This window comes from Cyclopterus lumpus, chromosome 3 (assembly GCF_009769545.1).
Source record: "Cyclopterus lumpus isolate fCycLum1 chromosome 3, fCycLum1.pri, whole genome shotgun sequence".
NCBI lineage: Eukaryota > Metazoa > Chordata > Actinopteri > Perciformes > Cyclopteridae > Cyclopterus > Cyclopterus lumpus.
The window spans coordinates 24,859,896-24,867,766 of record NC_046968.1 but is presented as its reverse complement, the minus strand read 5'-3'; positions in this window follow the sequence as shown (position 1 = coordinate 24,867,766).

The window sequence follows — 7,871 nt, the reverse complement described above, 5'->3', positions numbered from 1 at the left end:
AGAATCACATTTAAAATTCTTCTCCTCACCTACAAAGCCTTGATTGGTGATGCACCATCATATCTTAAGGAGCTTGTAGTACCATATTGCCCCACTAGAGAGCTGCGCTCACTAAATGCGGGGCTACTTGTGGTTCCTAGAGTCCTAAAAAGTAGGATGGGAGCCAGAGCCTTCAGTTATCAAGCTCCTCTTTTATGGAACCAGCTTCCACTTTCAGTCCGGGAGGCAGACACAGTCACCTCATTCAAGAATAGACTTAAGACTTTCCTGTTTGATAGTGCTTATAGTTAGGGCTGAATCAGGTTTGCCCTGGTCCAGCCCCTTGATATGCTGCTATAGGCTTATAGGCTGCTGGGGGATGTTTTAGGATACACTGAGCACTTATCTCCTCTTCTCTCTCTCCTTATGGATGAATTTACATCTCTCCATTGCACCTTATTAACTCTGATTCCTCCCCGGAGTCTTTGTGACTTCACGTCTCATAGGGTCCATTGGACCTGGAGGTGTCTGATGCCTGGTGAGCCGGCCTCCCGCGTTGGCCCTGCTGATGCGCCCCGCCCCCCCTCCTCTCTACCTCCTTCTATTTTTTGGATTGGAGTCCCATTGATACATTGTCATATTGGACTATATATATATACACACACATATATATTATTATTATATCTTTATTTAAAAGGGACCATGTACAGTCCCTTGACAGACGCAACAAACATAAAACAATAGCAAACAGTACAGGATAAGACACAATACAACAGTATATGTGGTAAGAAGAACACACAATACACACAATGCAAAGCTACAGTACAGCACATTAAAAGTAGGTAATAAAAAACATTAAAAGTAAGAAATACAAACCATAATAATGTTGCTTTACATGTTTCTTGCAGTTCCAATTTGTATCCATTTCACGCCAAGATATTTATGATCAGTAACAATTTCAACCCTTTCACCTTTGATAAGAATATCAGCATCAGGAGGTTGTGTCTTGGTTTTGGAGGAAAACATACCTTTTGTCTTGTTGACATTGAGACTCAGACATGATTGATTAAGCCAGTGTGTGATCCTTTGTTAGCTGCGACCTCAGTAGTTTTTATCTACAGATTACCGAAGGAATTTACATTTCAAGGGAAAATGTTCTGTTATAGAACCTATAGAATATCTTTATAACACAGCCCATCAAAATTCTTTTGTCTGTCACTAAGGCACTTCTTTTTTTTGGACCAAATTGCAGTATATTTGGTTGTTCTAAATTTACCAGCCAGGTTCCGGTCAAGTCTTACTTCAATAGCTGTCTTGGGTAAAAGGGTAGATGTAAAGCAATATGGTTATGAAAAGGTTCTTGAACCATTGATTAAAGATATATAAGAGCCGGATAGCATTCACAGTTGTACTGTTAGGTCTGGAGTCTGCCAACACACCAATAACAGGGCCGGTGGGGGTCTTATCCAAACAACCGGCAGACTGCATCTTGCAGAGAATCCAAGTGAGCAGCAACAGCAGCAGCATACTGGTCAAAGAAGCAGCAGCAGCAGAAGTGGGGTCCAAAGGTGAAAGAATGAACAATGCCTAACCGACCAGTATATGTACACCTATTTACCCCCCCTGTTATGGAGGCGTGTTTAAACATTGAGACAGACCTCCTCAAAATGGTCGTTGAAAAACCACATGTACTGGTGCGCACGCATGTACGTATACGCGCAAAGACCCCTCCAGAAGTCTTGCGAGGGTAAAGAGCTGGTCCACGGTTCCACGACCCGGACGAAATCCGCACTGGTCGTTAAATATTTATATTTACACATATTTAATAAGTTTTATAAAAGATAAGATACGTTTTTTTAAACTGTTGAATCATATTTTCTGTAGATTTTAATCCCACACATGTTGCGTCAGTTCCAAAATAGGAAAACCGTTTCTTTCTGCAGCGTCTTTGTATTCAGGCTGTCAGCCGGCCCTTGCTTCCTTTGCCTTGTCCCAGGACGCTTTCCGGGACATGATGGAGTCCCTCCAGGCGTTAGACAGGGTCCTGCTTCGGCCGCAGTCCACGCCGGTTCCTGCCGATGCTGTCCCGTCGGCGCCTCGGCCGATCCCAGCTCCTCGTGTCCTGTCGGCGCCCCGGCCAACTCCAGCTCCCCAGTGTCCTGTCGGCGCCCCGGACGACTCCAGCTCCCCGTGTCCCGTCGGCGCCCCGGCTAACCCCCGCTCCTCGTGTCTTGTCGGTGCCCCGGCCGACCCCCGCTCCCTGGCCGACCCCAGCTCCTCGTGTCCTGTCGGTGCCCCGGCCGACCCCGGCTCCTCGTGTCCCGTCGGTGCCCTGGCCGACCCCAGCTCCTCGTGTCCCGTCGGTGCCCCGGCCGACCCCGGCTCCTCGTGTCCCGTCGGCGCCCCGGCCGACCCCGGCTCCTCGTGTCCCGTCGGCGCCCCGGCCGACCCCGGCTCCTCGTGTCCCGTCGGCGCCCCGGCCGACCCCGGCTCCTCGTGTTCCGTCGGCGCCCCGGCCGACCCCGGCTCCTCGTGTTCCGTCGGCGCCCCGGCCGACCCCGGCTCCTCGTGTTCCGTCGGCGCCCCGGCCGACCCCGGCTCCCCGTGTTCCGTCGGCGCCCCGGCCGACCCCGGCTCCCCGTGTCCCGTCGCCGCCCCGGCCAACTCCGGTTCCCCGGGTCACGTCGCCGCCCCGGCAGACTCCGTCTCCTCCTGTCCCATTGCCGCCCCAGCCGACTCAGGTTCTCTGTGTTCGGTCGCCACCCTGGCCGCTTCCGGCTTCTGTTCCCGGGGTTCCCCCGGAGCCCGTCTGTTCGCCTGGTGGTCGCCCTTCTGCCCGTCCCCCGGAGCAGGTCTATCTGCCTGGTGGCAGTCATTTTGGTGGAAACATTGGCTGAACTTTCCAACTGTTTGTAAGCCACCAAGAAAACAATAACAACAGATTACTTGAACAGCTGTTACAATACTAGTGAATCAAAGAGAGAATGTTCGGTCAACAAAGGGGAAAATATTCACGTATAAAATAAATACACAATAAGAGCTTTCCTTATAGTTAAAAAATGTATTTTGGCCCCAAAAAAGGAAACAAAATGAACATGTTAAATATTGCTCACACTAGTGGGGTCCAAGGGTGAAAGAAATAACAATGCCTAACCGACCAGTATATGTACACCTCTTTCTGCAGCGTCTTTGTATTCAGGCTTTATTGTCATGTTGAAACAGTAAAAAGGACCAAAAACTAACTTTTGTCTAAATACAAGGCTCTCATTAAGAGTATTTGAGTATTTAAACAGGTATGTCCACATTATTTTTATAATGTATGTGATTTGCGTATGAGAAAGTTTTTTATTTCAGTCTGAGGAAACCCTGTTAAATAACCCTGTTAAATAAATAGTGGAGTATTACTGTACTTCCTGTTTGAGGCCACTAGGTGGAGCCAGAGGCGCCACAACGGAACAGGCAACCCCGGCAATTGCCTAGGGCCCCGAGCTGAAGGGGGCCCGACGTCAATGACAAAATAATGGAACTGCTCTAGACGCCCCTACAGGGCCCTTTCCGAGTTGTCACTGGCTAGTTGCTAGTAGGGGGCCCCTACAGACGGCTGATATCGCTCCATATCAGACACAGTGGACCTCGCTGAACTTTAGTTGAATACCCTTATTCTAGAAGGAATCGTAGATGTATCGGACTCCTACATTTGATCCTATTTGAAGGTTTCACACACAGTATATCTCACATATTAAACCACCCAACTTTATATAATGAGTACTTTCATATTATAGATTATATTATTCTAATAAAGCTTCCAGACTTCTACTTGAATTAGATTTTAAAGGCAGGACGTTTACTTATAATGGGGTATTTTCTGGTGCTATTTTTACTTTTACTTCCATACTTGATGCATGCCGTGTTTTTAAAACTATGCAGCTATAAATGTATTGCATGCAATAAATGTGCTGTAGAAACCAGTTCATTCTAATTATTATCCCATGTGGCGCCTAGTTCATCGGTCTCAGCTGAACAGCGAGGCTTGGAGAGACCTTAAGGAGTACAAAGGGCCGGGGCCAACCACGCCACTCTCTGTGTGTGCAAGTCACTTTTAGCTGGAGGGTGCTGACGGCAGGTCAAAGCAGATGTTCAGACAAGCTGCAGCCTTCTCCATACCTCCAGGGTGCCGTATTGTCTGTTGTGGAATGCTCTCCCGGTGACCTTTGACCTCTGGCGTGAAGGAAAATGCTGACTGTAACTTCACGGTAATGGGCTGAATCACACACGAGGAACGCATTAGTTTAATGTGTCCGCGTCTGCTGAGAGCACAATACAAGTGCATTACAGTTATTCAATGTATGAAGTGAGAGGTGTGTGTGTGTGTGTGGTGCCACAGTGGTACACTGCAAATATTTCTCCCTATTCGAGGCGGGGTTTGAACCAAAGATCCAGAGAGAACACAATTGCAAGTGACGTTCATCTTATAGAAAATATTCTACACTAAAGTCAATAAAATGATAGCTTTTCTTTTTACTTTTAAGAAGTGATGTAAGTGCACGTTTGTGAAATCCCATTAAGAAAGTTTGGAGGGCTGATTTTATGTAAAAGGATGCACACTGGTTAATAATATAGTTTCACCAGGCAAGCCATAATAAATTGTATTGGAGAACAATTTCTCTTTAATAGAGAGCTGCAGGGATGACGGATTGTTGCAGGCCGACCGGGTAGTCAGCTTCTCACTGGGGGGTATTTATTTTTTATTATCTCCATGTAAAACATTTGACATATTATGACATCATATTAGGAGTTTGATCATAGAGGGAGAATTGATCCTTTAAATGATGACTATTCCTAATTGGACAAAGTCTCGTCGGGAATGTTTAAGTCTGGTACGGTGAAAGTTTCTTGATGCTATTTATTGTTTCATAAGATGAACTGCAGGTCTGAATCTTAAACATTACCATGAAATCAAATCTACTGCACCTTTTTATTTAATTTTCCTTTGTCTATATTTCCCCCAGCTCTTGGATTTCTTCACTTTTCCTTCCAGCAATAACTAATTCAACCCAGTAAGTGAAAGATCTGCGGTCCGTCGTCATAAAATTATTTTTCACATTTAGGCTTTCTGTAGTTTTGAGCCATTAATAACAGAACAACCAGTCGCTCAAATCTTTTATATTTCAAACACTTAAAGTAATAGACATTGTTGATGTAAAAGATATTTGGTGGGAAATTTGCTATTGTAAGTTTAGAATAGGCAGCCGGTTAGCTTAGCATAGACAAAATACTGGAAACAAAGGAAACAGCTGTCACAAAATCCACCGACCAGCACCTAGACCTTTCCGCTGCCTTTGACACAGTGAACCACCAGATCCTCATGTCCTCCCTCCAGGACCTGGGTATCTCAGGCACCGCGCTCTCACTCTTCTCATCCTACCTCACCGACCGCTCTTACCGGGTAACCTGGAGAGGATCTGTGTCTGAGCCTTGTCCTCTGACTACTGGGGTCCCTCAGGGTTCAGTCCTTGGTCCTCTTCTCTTCTCTCTGTACACCAACTCTCTTGGCTCTGTCATTCGCTCGCATGGCTTCACCTACCACAGCTATGCTGACGACACCCAACTGATCCTCTCGTTTCCCAATCCGAAACACAGGTAGCAGCACGAATCTCTGCCTGTCTGACCGACATCTCTCAGTGGATGTCCGCTCACCACCTGAAAATTAACCCGGACAAGACTGAACTTCTCCTCCTTCCAGGAAAAGGCTCTCCCACCCACGACCTAACTATTAACTTCAACAACTCAGTGCTGGTTCCGACTCCGACTGCCAGGAACCTCGGAGTGACGCTCGACAGTCAACTCTCCCTGACTGCCAACATTACCGCAATAACACACTCCTGTAGGTACATGCTGTACAACATCAGGAGAATACGACCCCTTCTCACTCAGAAGGCGGCACAGGTTCTGGTCCAGGCTCTGGTCATCTCACGGCTGGACTATTGCAACTCCCTCCTGGCAGGTCTACCTGCAAATGCCATTCGACCTCTACAGCTCATCCAGAATGCAGCTGCTCGACTGGTCTTCAACCTACTGAAATTTACCCACACTACTCCGCTCCTCCGCGACCTTCACTGGTTACCGGTGGCCGCCCGCATCCGCTTCAAAACATTGGTACTTGCGTACCGTGCTGCGAACGGATCGGGTCCGGTCTACATCCAGGACATGGTCAAACCGTACACCCCAGCCCGTTCACTTCGCTCGGCTTCTGCCAGTCTGCTTGTGGCTCCTTCACTTCGAGCTGGACACTCAGCAAGGTCACGGCTGTTTGCTGTGCTGGCTCCTCATTGGAACGAGCTTCCCATTGACATCAGGACAGCGGAAAGTCTCTACATCTTCCGGCGCAAACTAAAAACACATCTTTTTCGACTATACCTTGAATAGGTAGCACTTAAATGCCGTAGTAGCACTTAAATGTCCCTTACCGATAGCACTTTAATTTTCAGGTGGTGTGCGGACATCCACTGAGAGATGTCAGTCAGACAGGCAGAGATTTGTGCTGCTACCTGTGTTTCAGATTGGGGAAACGAGAGGATCAGTTAGTGTATATTAATCCACTAGGACTGACGTGACCAAGTTTAAACATGTTTATCTCAACCAAAGCTGCTTTCTGGTCGTCTTTATAGAACCGACCGTCCGGCATTAGTAAATACTGAGAACTACTAATAAAACACGTTTGTTTTTATTAATTATGACATCTAGGTGATACAGATCAGAAGCGATGCACGCATGACAATATATGTAATCCTTATTGTTTGAACGTTTTTTTTATAATTCACCCAATACCAACAATCATGTGATGTTTTTCATATTTGAGGAGGCCATCTCACACAAAAAGACATTAATAAATGTATCACTTTTATGTCACTGTGTCCCAAACATTAACACAATGAGCATAAGGCAGGTGTTGGATAATGTTATTTCACAGTTTGTCTTTGGGGTATGCGGTCTCTGATTTTTAAATGTCTAAAATTAGTTCTATTCTTGAAAGAATGAATGTAGTTTTGTTGTATTTCACTGTTTCCTTGTCGCCTGCTTAATGTCTGTCACACACACTGTTAAAGAGACGTACGTCCTCCGATTTGTCAAATATATACTTTTGGCTTTTTCTCAATGGCTTAACAAAACTGTATTTTATCGTAGATATGTGTGTAAACTGTTATACAGTTTCCAGACTAATCTCTAACGGTCTATAACTGGACACATACACATGAACGACACAATTATAAACTCGTGCAGAAACGATATGACAGCAGGATAAACAACATGATCCACATGATGGAGGATATTTAAACCTGTAACTGCTGCTGAAAACCAGAAAGAAAAGTTCTAGATAACAACAAGTCAAAAACAACATTATTTTGGACATTATATGAAATAATATTTTAATAACATTATCAGATTCACCACTGGCTCATTAGGCTCGTTAACTCTCTCTCCTTGTTCGCAGAGTACCTGCTCCCTTCTGCCTGCCTCCGGTGTTGTGCCTCGGGACTCACACCGTGATTTGCTGTGCCATCCTCCGACGTCGATCCTCGGGACTCACGTCGTGATTGCTCATCATCGTTTACGGAATAAAGTTCCTTACCCTTATCCTGTCTCCTGTGGTCTGCTCTTGGGTCCTAACCCTGTTCTCCCGTGACACTCCTACTTCTATACTTATCCAAACTATTTACATCCTGATGTCTAAAAGATTATTTGTAGACGGGGCTTCAGTTAGTTGCTGCTCTGTGCACACGAGAGGTCACCGAGGCCACATTGCAGTCTGGTGCGTCCTGCCGAGTGAGTCGGGAGCGATTCAAACGCGCTTTTGGTAATTTGCTGTTCTCTGGGACTGCTAGAACGGTTTT